Here is a 17026-nt window from a genome sequence, read left to right as displayed (position 1 = left end):
CAGCTGTTCCCATTTTCCCTGGAAGCGCAGGAGCTGGAAAGGACCTCAGAGGTCATCGAGGCCAACCCTCTTTTTTCGCTGAGGAGACCAAGTCTTGGACCAGGTCAGTGGTTTGACCAAGGTCACACTGTGATTAGTGGAACAGCCTGTTCTCACTTCCATGTCTGATTCCCTTCTTGTCTGCTCTTACTGGTTGTGTATCTCCTCTTGATGGCAATTGTTGGAGGACTGCTCCCACGATGGGGGGCTTTGGCCATTCTGTGGGTCTAATCAGTATTCCCAGGGCCTAGGCAGCCTATCAGTCTCTATCTTGCTTTCTTACTCAGAATGAAGTCTCAGGCCTGCTATGGTAACTCTCCTTACAAAAGCCTGCTTCCGAGGTTGGCCCTTGGCTGGCATTTAGGAACTTGGATTTCAGGAGAGTTCCCACGAACCCCTGACAAGAGTGGCTCACTGTGCCTAGACAGAGGAACAGAGGCCTCCTATCCACAGCTATGTGAGTGCGCCATCTTGGAAGTGGATCCTCTACCCCATCTGAGCCTGCAGGTGAATGCCACCCTGACAGACAGCTTGACTACAATCTCCTGAGAACCTGAGCCAGAACCACTCGGCTAAGATGCTACCAAATTCGTAAGTCACAGAAACTGTGAGATAATAAATGATTGTTGTGTTAAGCCACTAAGTTTTGAAGAAATTTGTTACTCAGCAATAGGTAATTAAACTGAGAACTAGCTGAGGGTCACATTCTCATTTAGTGGGGAAGAGTTTTGTTAACCCTTTGCCCACTGTGGTTCACTTGATAAAATGCTTAATGAATAAAAAGTGAAAACGAACATAAAAGTGCCCAAGAAATTTTTGTTCTTTATTGGATGGGACTCAGGATCTGGAACTAAAACAATGCAAAATGGGGAAAGGATGATGAGGAAAATCAGAATGATATACAAGCAGTGAAAATGAATGAGCTAGAGCTAATCACATCTATATGGGTTAATATTAGCTGCATAACGTTGAGTGAAAAATCTAGTCCCAGAAGACAAAATACAGTAAGACACTCTCTCGATAAAGTTAAAAAAGTAAAACAAAATAACATATTTAGATATAAACAGGTGTGACTTAAAAACAAAAAACAAAACAAAAACAAAAACAAAAAGGCAAGAGAATGGTATTTACAAAGTTTATGACAGCAGTCCCCCCTGGGGACAGGGAGGCAGGAACATTGGTCAGAGAGGAGAATATTAATAAGTGTAAGTTATTGGTCATATTGGTTCATGGGTATTCCTAATACTATTAAGTAAATAATAAATAGAATAAAATAAATAGGAAGGATGATGTAACCATGTATGGAACAAAGATATGAGTGTACCAAGGACTGAGATTTCTGATTAACCCAGTTCAATAAGCCTGAGGTCCAGGTAAAAAGGGTGGTGGTGGTAGGAGTCAGTCTAAGGCCTGAAGAAGAGGGAGGAATGTTAAAATCTAAAACATGATAGTTAAATGTGAGGTGGAAGCAGGTGGTCAAGTGGGATGGAGGCCACTATAAACTGTATGAGTTTTGCTATTTGGGAGTAAAAGCGGAATACTCTGAATGTTATATGGAAATAATGATAAATTTCATACCCAGCTGAAAATCTGCATATACATAATGATGGTTTCTCACAAGAAGGAAACACACAAATCTTTGGGGAGCCCTAGAATGACAATGAATCAAAATTATGTGATGTGACTGGGACCTGGGGAACCCTCTGCCCTAAAGAGGATTATTTTGGGTGGTTTTTTTGGTGACTGGCCTGTATAAGGATCCAAATCCCTGACCTTTGTATTCTCAGCACTACACTCTAACCAAGTGAGCTAACTGACCAGCCCACCCCCAAAGAGAATTTTGTTCCTTACTTCCCTTTCCAACCAGATAGTGTTCTCTGTATTAATATATGACAGCCTCTTGCCTTTTGTCTCAAAGCAATCATTGCTTCTTACCTGTAATGCTTAGATACAGCTCGGCGCAGCGGGGGAGCGTTCCACAAATCCCTGCCTGAACCAAATATTCATTGGCTTGGGACACATACTTGGTGACACATGAGCCCCTTCTAGAAGCAACAGCTTCCTCATCCATGCATATGGAAGGAGGCCTGTAAATGGGTAGGTAACGTTGAGTTTGTAAAGGATTCAGCATAGAATTACATTGAAAGTCTTAGAAGAAAACACAGTATCTCCAAGAATACAAGAAAAAAGTAAATGAAGCCAGAGTCTTCATTAACTTCTGAGGGCAGTAAGCTGTAGGGCAGGCTCTGAGAGTTGGATCAGAGAGACCAACTTCAGTCCAGCCTGGCAGAGACTAGTTTTAGCATCTTTTCCCACTGTTGGGACTATGCACCTTGCCCTAGCTTGCTGGTTTGAGCCCACTGTCCTCCCTCTCTTCTTGCCTCTCACCCACCATCCTGCATCTCTCCAGAACATCCTACACAATCACAGCTTCCTCTGCATTTGCTGGATGATGGTCGGGAACTGTTGTAGTGTAAGCAGCTCCAGCATCTGCGACTCAGCCGTTCATGACACAGCTCTTGAGTCTGCTCAAAATCTCACACGCTATTGGCATTATTTGGTGTGAAAATTTCCTAAAGTGCTGACATAAGATCACTTGGCTTATCTTATTTTCTTGGCTGTATTTCTGCCCCAGTTGTCTTCTTTTTCCACCTTCTCTATCCTAGGTCCCTCTTACTCAAGTGGAGCATGGGGATCCTTGGTTATTGGGTCCTTTAATGCTGTGGTCACTATTCACTTGTCACAGATAGGTTCTGCAGAGCTCAGACCCCAAGAATTCTTCAAATTCCTGGTAATTCCTCTTTAGGGCCACTCCTCAAGTATAACAAACTATTGTCAATGTAGTTAAATGAAACATAAAATACATACAAGATTTGTTGATATATATATAACATATATATAGTATATATACCAAAAAATATATAAAATACATACAAAGTCAGTCATTACTGGAATTTATAATTAGAAAAGGAGAAAATACCCAAGAGTTACTAAAATAATGATAGCTATAATAATTTCTCAACGATGGACAAAAGTGATTGACTATTTTTCCTGTGGAATTGAAGGGTACTATTTGATTAGAAAATTATGTGCAGTTAGTCTTAACATCAAACACAATGTCACAGAGCAATGGAGACAGGTCCTGGTTCTTGGATGGGTTATACCGGTCCCTCAGATACTTAAATTTTAGAAAGAGTCTAAATATAAGAAGGAAAGCAGTCATTTATAGAGAAGACCCAAGAGACTGTCTATGAAAACCCCAAATCCAAACTAAATGACTTGAGTGCAACCTCAGAGAGGCACAGCTGGGCAGGGGCTGAAAACAGAAAAGCTTAAACTACATCAATTACATTGTACTTCAGCTTGAGAGAGAATATGTTCACATGGGGAGAGCATCTCTAACAGGGATGTTCAGAGACAAAATGATTCACCTCACCTCTAGCACCACGGGAGAGAATGTGTTTTACTCATGAAAATGAATTAGACAACTTGACAGGTACATCCCTAGACTGAAGACATCTGATTCAATTAAATTTGGATATATTTCTCCTTTTTCTGATTCCATGCTCACTATATGTTTCAGCATAATATACTGTTATATAAGAATGTGGTCTCTCGTGTGGATTTCCCTAGAGAAAAAGAATACACTATTGGCAAGTACAGTTATCCGGCCTTTTTCAAGTTTGGTTAGCATTAGCATGTCTTCTGGAGTCTGCTTACCTGTATGAACTAATGATATTAATTTTTGGCCCTACAGATTGGAGGACCAGAGACTGAAACAAGGACGCTCCAAGGTATTTTCACCCAGTCATCCTCAAGCTGGTCTTGTTTGAAACTGCCACAATTAAGTACCACACTAGTAAGTCACTTCAGAGCTCCCCTTGAAGGAGATGTGTGTCAAATGTGTGAAACTACCTTATTAAGGGCTTCTATTGATACTTCAGTAACTGAGCTATTTTGAATGACGTTCAAGACAATCACTGTTCTAAATTTTATTCTATGTCAGAGCAAGATTCCAGTGTCACTTAATGCATACATACAACACATTTAAATGTTTTTTTTAGCTACATTCTATTTATACAGTGAGAAATGTTAATCATATTTTACTAAAATAGGTCCTTCTAGGAGTCCATGAACAAATTTCCTAGGTTTGCCATTAAAAATTCCTAAATGTACTGAATTGTAGAATTTCCACTTGGCACAATTTGCATTTTTTCCAGATATTTACATTGTTTCATAAATAATCATACATTGATAACGTTTGCTCAGACGTACTGAGATGTTATTTACTGCCCATGATGTATGTAGGAAGGGCAAGGGGGATAGCCTTTGTTCACTTCCTTCTCCAAATGTTACATGGCTTGCGGTACTTCATTGATCATGGACCACTTTCTTGAACTGAAAGTATCCTTACTGTAATCCAGTCAGATCATTTCCAAAAGTAAATCCAAAATGTCTTTTGAGAAGCCAGAGTGCCTTTGAGCAGGCCTATGTCCAGGTGAATGATCTCTTTATGTCAGCATTTCCCAAAATGAGTTCTGGGAAAAACCACATTGGGGAGATATTAATAGCGTGTAACTCAAAAGTGTCTGTGGTCAAAACGCTTGAGAAACACCAGACTAAACACCAGACCTCTTACTGCAGGCCTTCTCAGAACAATTTAATATTCTATTATTAACTGTGTTAAGAGACACTAGTCCAAATCCCGATCCTATTTGTCCATCTCTTATGTTCTCCTCAGGAACAGTGTGGTAAAAGCTTCTTTATATGAAATATTCCCCAACATAATCTCATAGAATAGTGTCAGAGAAGTATATCAGTTTCCCAAATGAACATATACCGCTGTACAGTCACATACAACAGGATGCAGACATTCTCCACTTCTAAAAACTGAGGACCCCTTGAGTTCACAAAGTTGAGTGGCTGTCCTGGTAGATAAAGAACCCAGGCCAACATTCTGCAAGTTTTCTAAAATAGTTAGCGTCTCATTTCTCTTTCGTAAGAGATCTTGATTCCAAGTCTTCACTCTCCTCTCCCACCGGGAGGACATTAGGACCCTTTCCCACACCTACCTTCCCGTCTTCCTTCCAAACTGCCCTGTTCCTTTTTTTTTTTTTTTGCATAGTTCATTTTTTCCCATTCTTCTTGCAGGCTCACAGTTCCCACTGTTCCGCCTAACTCTTCTTTCCCATATCTGGTCACAATTAAATACCACAGTACATTTTTTGCTTTAGTTCCTTGACTGTCTTTTTTATTCCTTTTTTTTTTTTTTTTGGCGGCTGGCCGGTGCAGGGATGGAACCCTGGACCTTGGTATATGAGCACCACACTACCCCACCGAGTTAACCAGCCGGCGCATCGACTGTTTTTTTTTTTTTTTTTTTAAATAGGCAAGTTGGTCGTTCTGGCAGATACACGACAAACAAGCCCTAAAATACACATTTTGTTTTGCATTGGTTATTTTTGGCGGCTGGCCGGTACAAGGATTCGAACCTCGACCTTGGTGTCGTAACAACGTGCTCTAAATGTACTTTCAAACTGCAGTGTCACCAATATTTTCTACGAGCCTCTTGGCCTCGAGGGGTTTTGGAAAGGAAAAGAGGCCACAGCTTGGGGTACTGCAGGGGCCGATCCCGCGGCAGCACTTGAGGGCACGAGACCCCGGCGCCCTGGGCTTCGAGCCTTCCGCTCCGGCCACCGGCTCCGCTGCGTGCGGGCCCCGGGGCAGGATATAGGGTGCTGCGCCCACCCGTGAGCCCCAAGCTGAGGTCCGGAAGCACACGAAGACCACCCGCCGACCACAGCGAATTCCGCGCACTCACGACCGGAAGGGGCCACCGAGGAGCCGGAAGTGGGCCGCGGCGGAAGCCAGGCTCCGGGAGCCTGCGCTTCCTCTCTAGGCGTCTGGAGGATTCCACCCCTCTATGGTTCGGGTCCGGCGTGGCCCGACCGCAGGAAGGAAAGGGGTCGCCCAAGCAGGGCGGGGAGACGTCGGTCGGTCTCTTCGGGCCCCCTTCCTCCCCTTCCATACTCGAGCACACCGGCAGCACCACCAGCAGAGCGTCGGAGATTGTTCGGATCTCAATTTCAAAATATGGAGACACAGACACACACGAGGGCACCCCGAAACTCATCAACAGTTTTCTTTTCTTTTCTTTTTTTTTTTTTACTGAGATGAAGTCTAACTTTCTTGCAATCATACAGCTGCAATGACCCTAAGTAATTTTTTGGAAAAAGGTTTGACTTTTGAGGTACCTTTTGAACTTCAGCCCCACGCTGGGGCTGCACCTGTGCTCGTGTCGCCCCTCTTGTCCCCTAGTCCCCTAGCGGGCATGAGCGGGCCCAGCTGTCCTGCTCATCTCGGGCCCCCGGCTGGCTCATCTGTTGATTCAGAGTTTCACGTTACTCAACGTTGATGTACTCTCTTATTTGTATTTTCCGCTCTGAAACGAGAAAGGGAAAACTATGCAAATGTAAATAACTACAGAATCTAGTAAAATTAGAATTGTCTAGGTTTTAAGAATGTATATAGCAACTGACACAAATAAGGGTGTGGTCGAATTAGTTTGTTCTGGCCAAAAGATATAAATCTGTGCAATTCTGTTAGGAAGACTTGGCATTTTATATCGAAAGCCGTTTGATGTGTTCACATTCTGACCCATGGGATCCCATCTATGAACATTTATCCCAAGCAAATAATTCAACAGAAAGAAAAGCTACATTTCTAAAGTGATTCTACAACGCGCAACTGTTGGTTTTGTTTGCCCAACTCTCTGTTTTCTTTTTTTCTGATTTTTTTTCTTTTTTCTGGTTCAGCATCTATTTCTCTGCCATATCCCCTGGAGCCACACCCATCTGAGTCACAAATTCTTAGAATTGGGAGAGATGGGCAGAAGCATTAATTTACCATGGAGCACAGTGTAGGTCTCACCTACAGCTTTGGACCATGGCCACCAAAGCTGTGAACACTCCAAAGACACCCAGTTCCCTTGCCCCTAAGATAATCTGTTTAGTTTATGGGGCAATTCTAGTTGCCAGAAAGCTTTTCCACTGAGTTCTAATTGGTCTTTATGTAATGATGTCCTAATTCAGATTTTGAGAACTCTTCAAAATTTTAGGTGCTGAAACCCAAAACTGAGAGACGTAGAAGGGCCTCTTGACTTAGCTAACTTCTCCCAACACTAAATTCTGCAATTTATCAAACATTGTCATGTATAATAGTATCATACGATAATTATCGTTTGATTCCCCACAGCAACCAAGTAAGTTATTAGGAAGTTGAGGCTTTGCTCAGGTATACACGTGCTGGTAAGGAGCCAAAATAAGACTCGGTCATGGGTCTTTTGGTTCAGAATCCTGCGTTCTTTCCATGACCGCAGTGCTGTGCCTCCCCGAACCGGTCGATAACAGTGACATAAATTCAGTGAAATAATCTCTGGATATGTCTAGCTGGGTATAGGATTGGTCTATGACTGTGGGATTTTAGGACAAGTCTGTCAGAGAGAGAGGGTTTGAGGGAATTTGATGGCTCTGAAGAAGTTAGTGCATGTGACAGATCCAAGCTGAAAGAGGGGGGAGGTGAGGCCATGAGGGATGGGTCACTTGGAGCAAACAGAGGGTTCTGGAGCCTGGAAATTCCCAAGGTGATGAACAGGTAAATGTACTGTGGTCAGCGACGTCTCATTGGTGGGAGTATTTACACTGTGAACAGGACTGGATGCTGGACTTAGAGGGCAAGTTGTAGGAGTTCAGGCTTTCAAAGATGGTCCAGTTTGAGGAAAGGACCAGAATATGGCCATAGAAGTGGATGGCTGAATCGATACTGAAGCAAAGATCCCCGGAAGGAGGAGGTCAAGAGTCTGAGACACTCGGGACGTTGGTGAGTCATCCATGGGGACCCTGAAATCACCCCGAATGAGGATAAGGGGGACGTGGGTTAGGTGCCCAAGTTCTGTGAGGAAATCTGGAGAAAGACAAGTCAGAGCAAAAGGAGGGCTGAGGGTGGTAGAGGTGGGCATGTGAGCTGCAGAGGAGGAAGGGGCAGCACAAAAGTGGAAGAGTTATGCCCAGAAGTGGCTGCAGGAGGATTGGGAGCTCCTAATACCAGCCTGAAAATAGGGGTGATGACAGGGAGCATAGCCACCTCCCCTGTTATAGACATGGCCTCCTGAGCGACAGGCCCAGTTGCACTTAGGACAAGGATCTAGTGGAATATTCTGTGAGGACAGAGAGGACTATGTTTATGAAGAACACTCTTGAGGATACAGCAGGGGGAGCAAGGTCACCAGGGGGAGGGTGGGAGGTGAGGCTGGCTGTGCTGGAACCAGCTTGTACCTGCTCGTGAGAGCTGATCGTGTGCCTTTCCCAAGTCCAGTTCAGTGACTGTGTGGTCAGCAATGTCTCATTGGCAGGGCTATTTACACCACAGAAATTGGCAAGACCAGGAATCAGATCTATCCCTTGCCAAAAGCAAAATGAAAAACAGAACCCAGAAATAACTGCGTACAAGCCACCAACTGACCTTAGTGAAACTCATTGATGAGGAGGGGGTGCAAGATATGTAGAACTCAGAGTTGCGAGTAGAAAATGCCACGTGCCACCCAAACTCAAGGCCAGAGGAGTGGGAAGCGAGGCATTCTCTCAGATGGTGTGACCTGATCTGGGTTTTAAAGCAGGGGCAGCAGAGATGGGATTTCCTATGTGGAATATATGGAGAAGAGAATTTTCAAGAGAACGCTAGAGAGAGAAAAGACCCAAACTACCACATGCCAGGGAAAAAGCAAATTTCAGGTCTGGCTAGAAAAGAGTCTTCACGGTGAGGACCAGCAAAACTATTTCTGTAAAACTAGATTAAGCCAGACAATGAAAGAATGAACTTTATTAGGGAGGCAAGTGGGAACCACTGAAGATTTTTGGGCAAGGGAAGGGCATTATAATAGCAATAGTGCAGGAAAATCAATCTCTGTGTTTGTACTTTTTAAATTGAGATATAATTCACATGCCATAAAATTCACCCTTTTAAAGTGTACAATTCAGTGGTTTTGGAGTATTCGCTAGGTTTTGCAACCATCATCGCTATGTAATTCCAGAACTCCATACTCATGAGCAGTCACTCCCCCTACCCTCTTCCCTTTAGGGTTTATACTTTTTACAAAACAACCGATTTGGTATCTGCAAGGTGGCTTGAATTTTGAGCTCAGAAGGGCTGTCTATCACAGATAAAGAAAGAAGGGCAAAGAGCAGAATTAGCTTTTGCAAGGTTCAGCTGATGTAGTGAGAGACAGAGAGAGGGACAGAGACGGATGGATGGATGGATGGATGGATGGATGGATGGATAGATAAAGACAATGTTAGATCCACACACGGAAGCAAAGAGAAATGAGCATGGGGGGCAAGTGGATCTTCAAATGTAACATCTGAATAAAGTGGAAGTTATGGATGTTAAAAAAATTCTTGCAAGGGTTGTTTTTCTTTGCATATCCTGTACCCTTCCAGACATTTCTGTTCCTGGGGAAACCTAGGGACAAAAGCAGAAGGGGCAGGAACTTTGGAAAGCCATAAGAAAGACACTTGTTCCCTGCCACCCTCTCAGCTCCTTACTAAGAACGGTGGTGGCTGCTGGAAGCGGGAGGGGGGGCTGGGATCCCCACGCTGTGGTGCCTGAGCCACCCCATCATAGGCAGGGCAGGGGAAGTGTCTGTGATTCACACAAACACCAAGGAAGCCACAGCCCCCAGGAAGATCTTGGGGGTCAGTGTCAGTAAAAACTCTCAGCTAGCGTGCATTCTGTTTAAGCATCCTTTGCAGGATGAATATTTGACAAAAGAAAGTGAATTTGGTAAGATTAATACAAATGGGGTGCACCAGGTGGCACATTTTCCTGCGGTCTACTTTCCTAAATGGGATCCCTCTTGCTCCCGTCCCTGCCCCATCCCTCTCTGACCACTGTGGTAGGAATGTTTGGGGTATATCAAAGGTAGTGCTCAGCTCTTTTGAATGTTTGCCACATGGAATATCATTTTGGGGTGTCTGGTCTACGTCCAGAGGTGCCTCGCTATGTAGGGAGCACTACTTCCCACTGTGCCACCCTTTCGAGCTGATTGAGCTTTTCATTCTACTTAGAATACTGAAGTCGTAGGATTTTAAAATTGAAGAGGACTTTTGAATTTATCAAGTCTGTTTCTTTCTTACTACTAGTAAGAAACTGAAGAATCAGAGAGGCTGTGTAATTTGATCAAAGCCAAACATCCAACTAATCCATAGAGACAGAAAGCAGATCAATGGTTACCCAGGGATAGTGGGGGTAGGAATCAGACGCACAAGGGACCTTCTGGGGGTGATGATATGTTCCCTATATATTTGTGTGTGCGTGTGAAATTATATGTGCATAATTTCATGAGTGTATACATATATCAAAACTTATGAAATCGTACACTTTAAATATGTGCAGTTTATTGTATGCTAATTATGCCTCAATAAAGCTGTTGAAAAAAGCCACCCATCTGGTCAGAGGCAGAGCGGGGACCAGAACATACATCTTGCACCTTGAAGTCTTCACACTTCCCCTGTCTTAAAACCAAAGACTATTTCAAGTTGTAAAAATGCCTTTTCCCATAGCGTCATTTTAAGAAAGCCCATGTTTCCAAATTGTCTATAATGAAGAATAATAACACCCAAGAAAAAAAGTAGAGATACCATTCAACAGTTACCATCTGACCTGGTTCATAGACAGACAGAGTGCACCCCATGGAACTGGGAGGGGGTAGGGACAGAGCAGGGTGTGCTTTTGCTCCATTTTCCTATGTCCATCTCTAGCAATGCTTATGAAAACTATCCTCTCCAAATGCACCCAATGAATTTAAGTTAGGATAAAAACGATAAGACAGACTGTGTTTTTAAAAAAAATTATATTGTTATTTTTTACATTCTATGATGTTGCAGCGCAGTTGGGAAGGAGAGGGGAAAGGGGAAGGAAATGTGATGGAAGAAGGAGGAAAGAGGAGGAGCAGGATTGAGGCCTGTGGCAACCCCCTCATTGCCACAGGGGAGACCAGGGGGCTTCCAGCAGTAGCTTGGTCATTGTTGGGCTGGGTGCAGATGTCAGGGGGTGTGGCAAAAGCCCTTGACCCCCACCACCCCAGCTCAGGAACCCAGAGTACTTCCTGCTGAGGCTTGCTGGTTTTCGTTGGGCTAGTTGCACCTGTCAGGGGGGCATGGCTAAGGCCCCTGGCCCCCCACCACCTGGGCTCAGGAGAGCCTGGGGCACTTCCTGTGCTGGTTCAGTGGTCATCACTGAGCTGGTTGTGCATGTTGGGGGGGTGTGGCCAAGGTCCAAGGCCCCCACCCACAGCACTGGTTGCAGGTGTCAGGGGACATTGCTGAGGCTCCCGGCCCTCCCCACTTTCTGGCTTGGTAGCCTAGAGGACTTCCAGTCTATCTAAGTGTTACAGGAGTTCTTTGGTAAAATTAAACCCTTACTAGTTAATATCAAACTTTGTCTCTGATCTGTGGGTGTTTTGTTTTTTCTTTCAGTTCTGTGTTGGATTATTTGCTGTTCCCACCACTTAAACTCTGTGCTGGAACTAATTTGTTGTCCTTTGCTTACTTCTAAAATGGGGGAACTTCCTGTGGGGACCAGCACTTGAGCACTGTGGCTGACCTAAATTGCTGCTATGCTGCTGGTTCCCTAAGGAATGCTTTTTGTGCAGCTCGGGTTTTAATGGTTGACTTTAGAGGTACTTCCAGGTCTACAGAAGTCCATTGCACCTGGGTTGTTCAGAAACTCCAGTCTGAGCCTGAGTCTTTTCATCAAATTGCACCCCCTGAAATTCTACATTCTTGACCAGTCTCCTCTGAGTGGTCCTGTGCTGACTGGGGAGCAGATCAGCTGTCCTTGCTGTGCCCCAGTGTTCCCCTGGTGGGCCTGTCTTCCCCACTGCCCCTGCTCCAAACATTTCCCATGGGATAAGCCATGCGCCAGTCCCTTGCAATGACTCACTGGCCTCTGAGTGGCTCCTTTTTTTCAGGTGTGTGGCCCCTTGCTCCTGTGTGGGTCCACAGGAACACTACTAGTGGTCATACTGGCCTGGGGGCCACCAAGGCCCTCTTCTCCCCTGCCACCTCCAAGCAACTCCATCCAAAGGGCACAGCTGCAGCTTTTGCTGGCTCCTGCTCCCAGTGCTCAGCAGCTCCAGCCTGGAAGTGGCTAGAGCTTGAAATTGTCAGAGGGGATTTTTCTTTCTCTCATTGTGGCTTCTTTCACCTTCATGAACTCCATAGGTCTCTCCTCCTTTTCCTCTGAGCTCTAGCGGCTGCAGCTTGGCAATTTTTATTATTTATTTATTTATTGGAACATTTTGTTGTTTGTAAATTGGTTAATTTGTGAGAGAGTGATGCTGGGGACCATCTATTCTGCCATCTTGACCAGAAGTCCCTGGACTGTGTTTTTATTATAGGATTATATTTTGTGGTGGTAGCTGGTGGTCCCCACTAAGCCAAAATAGTTGGAAACCTTCCAGAAAGTTCAAATGTCTCTTTTCCCCCATTTCTCCCTCATTAAATGTCCAGGGCCACCAGGTATGGCCAGCTTCTGGAGATCTAAAATAGCTTCTCTGAGTAGGTGAGAAGGGTGGGTGAGTTCAACCTTCACTGCCTTTGCTGGTGAACTGCAGCTGACCAGGGAGGTGTACAGAAGCTCTGTCCTGCAGTCTGGTGTGATCATCACATGGAAAATAAAGCCCTCTGGCCTCCCTACCACAGGATGTTTTCTTGAGCTATTGCCTCTATATAGGAGCTAGGGGCTGGTTGGTTAGCTCAGTTGGTTGGACCATGGTGTTATAACACCAAGGTTGGGGCTTCAGATCCCCATACTGGCTAGATGCACCCCCCCCCCCAAAAAAAAACACTAGGAAGAAACATTTATGCATCTTAGGGTTTTTTTTCCTTCTATATGATTTTTTAGAATTACAAATGTAATACACACTTGTAATAAATTCGAATAAGATATAATTATATGAAATGCAAACAGGGGTAGAGCGCAGGCAGTGGCCTAGGGAGTCAGATGAATTCGACAGCATTTCTCTCCAAGTCAGGGAGACGTCCTTTCATGCAGGTGTGGGAGGTACTGTCACCACGCTGTCCAAAGTGCTGGGGGACACAGGATGAACTCTGAGACTTCTCTGGGTGTCCATGCTCTCATGGACATTTAACCCATCGTCCTGCTGCTGCACAATTTGTCTCCCCTGTGCTCAGGAGGCTGACCCTAAAGGACTGCATTGTCCAGCTCCATTGCCCTCTGGGTTTGGGTCACTGAACCATAGGAGGCATCGACAGGAAACTGAGGGTGGAAGGAGAGAGTCGGGGTGTTTATTCCACTGGCTTCCTCTCTGGCCATGGCTGTGTCCCTCCAAGATGACGGCTCCTCCACCAGGGCTCCGGCTTTCCATCCCTTGGGGCTTAGGTAATGGCAATGGGGTCCCGTGGTTGCTCTTCTCTGGGAGCTTCAACATCCCTTAGGGGCTCCTTTAACTCTGCTGCACCTCCAAGCAGCCCTTCGTGAAAGCAGCCTGAAACATCCATCATGTTGAAACGAACTGTTGAAGGTTCCATCTCCCCTCCCAGACGGTGAGAGGGGCACAAGGGCAGGAGAGTATCTTTTTTTTTTTTTTTTTTAAAGATGACTGGTAAGGGGATCTTAACCCTTGACTTGGTGTTGTCAGCACCACGCTCACCCAGTGAGCAACCGGCCATCCCTATATGGGATCCGAACCCTTGGCCTTGGTGTTATCAGCACCGCACTCTCCCGAGTGAGCCACGGGCCGGCCCCAGGAGAGTATCTTTTTAAGCTTTATATCCTCAGCACTTGGCACAGTGGACTGAACTAAAGTATTGAATTGAGCAGGGGTGTTGGGACATTTTATTGAGATGATCTTAGACCTGGATTTAAAAGGGCATTGCTGCTTGTGCATGGATGACCACATTATTGTACCTGGATAAGGTTTTATCCTACAGCGGACAAAGTCCAGGACTACGTAGATCACAGTGTATAATGCTCAGGACAGCGTCACTCCAATGTGTAATGTGGTGTTAAAAGTTTCGTCCTCATGTCCTGGAAAAAAATTGATTTAATTCATCTATTGATTTAAATGACATATTTTGTGCCAGGCACTGTGCTAGAGTCTGGAATTCAAAGTGGAATATGACCCAGTCCCTGTCTCAAGGAGCTCATGATTGAAAGGGAGAGAAGAATGCTTGCACAAAAATGTTATAAAACAGAAGTTATGTATGCTGGAGATCTGGTCAACACAATACTGGACTTTGAGGAAGGGCACCTTATCCAGCATTAGTGGGAGAGATCAGGGAGATTTCCTGGAGGAGAACTATTAAAGGAAGACAGGGAGTTAACCAGGTGCAAACAAGCAATAAAGAATCTCACAGAGAACAGCATAAGAAAAGTTGCCAAGACAAGGATCAGCATGACTTGAGGGTGTCAAAAAGGAGTTTGTTAGACATGAGGTCAAGGTGGTAGTGGGGTTTGGAGGGTTTGGGTCAGGGATTGGATGGAAAGGGACTTTGGGCACTTGCTGGAGTGATAGAAATGTTTTATATCTTCATGGGAGTGGTGTTACACAGGTAGGTAAGTTTGTCAAACTCATCCAACTGTACTTTTATAATTGGAACACGTCATTATATGTAAACTATACCTCAGTATAAAGATAGACCCAAAATAGCAGATGGTATCTTGCAATATGGCAGAGGCCCATAGTACCAAAATGAGATCAGCCTCTGACTCAATTGGGTAAGTGGACATTCCATCATTTTCGTCATCACCATCATCATCAGTATTGTCGTCAGTGTCCTTGTCATCATAATCAACAAAAGGGTGCAATTCAGGGCCCGATAGAAGGAGTGGGCAGGACAGCAGCAGGCCTTCTAGAATAGAGGCCCCTTCTGTCCTATTACTGAGCAAAGTCCCTTGTGTTTTTCCCCTTCTTTGCTACCGAATAATTTGTTTTCTCATTCTTTATCTCAGGAGAGCTACTTAACATCTCTCTGCTTAGGGTTTATAGAATTAAGGAAGAAGCTGGAAGGAACTTCATAGTCCCTCTGCTTGGGCATATTATAACACAAGGCCCAAAATACCCTCCATGAAAAAAAGTCAGGTTATTCCAGCACTTTCCTTGGATCGCAGCTCACACCAGGAATACACTTCTCAGTGGTCTTGTTTGTTTGGCAGGATCTCTGGTCTTTTTTTTCCTGCCTTTATTTTTTTTATTGAATCATAATTGATTATACATATTTTTGGGGTTCAATGCTGACAAATGTTGATCAAATCAATATTACTAGCATATATATTGTTACAAATCATACTTATTCTTTATGCCTCCTGTCCAATCTCTCCCTATCCCCTTTTCCCTCCCCCCTCCCACCACTGATAACCCTTGATTTCTTCTCTCCCTCTGAAGGAGTAATGGCTACTCTATTGATTCGTTAGCTAGATGACCTGTCCAATGCTGACAGGTGTGATCAGTTCCCCCAATATTATCTTAGACCAGATGCTTCTTCTGTCACTCTGGAATGGGCTTTGTGGAGAGAGACATCCTGTTCTTTTCTTTGGTCTCTGCTGGTGACTGTCCTTGTGTCAATGCACTTCAGTGGCTGGTGGACCATCTGCGTGGTGGTTGTGGCGTCTAGCCACTTTCGCCACAGCTGTGGTTACTGTGGTGGCTGTGGTGGGCCACCCACATGAAGGTGATTTTTTAGCATGCTCCTTAGCGCTGGTGGTGTGCCTGGTTGGGGGGGGGTCTGGTCCCCGGCTCGATGCCCCAGGCTCCTGGGCGGGGCCCCAAGGCGCTGGATATCTGGTTTTCTGCACAGATAAACCTGTAACTCAGGAGAGGAGGGCACCAGAGGCAGTCCATCTCCTACAAGGTCCAGGGTCTTCTACACTGGAGGCTGTGAATCAGGGTTCCTGAAAAGGCTCCAGAAGAGACTAACTACAAACTCTTTGAAATTGTTTGCAAACTTGAGTCAATACTGTACGAATGTGTGTATGTGAGCATGTTTCCTGAGAGAGTATTCATAGCTTTTGTGAGGTTCTTACAGGTAAATACGATACCCCCAGCCCCAAATGGATAAGAACCATTGCTTTAAAGAGGCATGGGTTGACTGCGCCTTCCTCAGGCAAACCCCTTTTTGTCTTCCTCCAACTGAAACATTTTATCTGCTACAGTCACAGCCATCCAACTGGCACAGACAGGAGAAAGTGCTTTATATGACAAAGCAGAAAGGTTCTCGATGATTCTTAGGGTCTTCATCCTTTCATTTTTCTGAGAAGAAAACGCTAAGATAATGATGTGTCAATGTGTGGGTTTATCAGCTGTAACAAATGTACCACTCTGGAGGGCGATGTTGATAACAGGGGAGGCTTATGAATGTGTAGGGAGAGAAGACGTATGGGACGTCTCTACCTTCCACCCAATTTGCCGTGAACCTAAAACTGCTCTAATAAATAAAGTCCATCAAAAACAAACAAATAAACCAAAACACTAAGAGGCAGAGGAGTAAAGTATGATTTGCACAAGGCCAGACACGTGGCTCAGCGGGGACTACACCTCCCTCTCCTGCTTCTTCATCTCCCTTCTTTTCATTTAACCAACATCTTACCACTTCTTCTGCTATTTGGACAATAAATCACCACCTCTGATTAAAAAAATTTAAAAATTATTGATGACCCATCACTGTGTTTCACATTTATTTCCCCATTAAACGATACAGCACCGCTTCTGTTAGACATTGTGATCCCATTTCAAGATTTTTACTTTACAGTTCAGGAAACTGATTCTTAGAGATTTTAAGGAACTTGCCCAAAGTTGCCCAGTTGGCTAGTGGCAGAGCTGGGATGGGAAAGCTCGTCTTTCCCCCCCAGCACTTTACTCGTGGGGACCGTGTGTCTCACTTCTGTACATGACTCCGCCCCAGGCTAAAAG

The sequence above is a fragment of the Cynocephalus volans genome, chromosome 16 (assembly GCF_027409185.1).
Source record: "Cynocephalus volans isolate mCynVol1 chromosome 16, mCynVol1.pri, whole genome shotgun sequence".
NCBI classification, from domain to species: Eukaryota; Metazoa; Chordata; class Mammalia; order Dermoptera; family Cynocephalidae; genus Cynocephalus; species Cynocephalus volans.
This window is presented reverse-complemented; position numbering follows the sequence as displayed.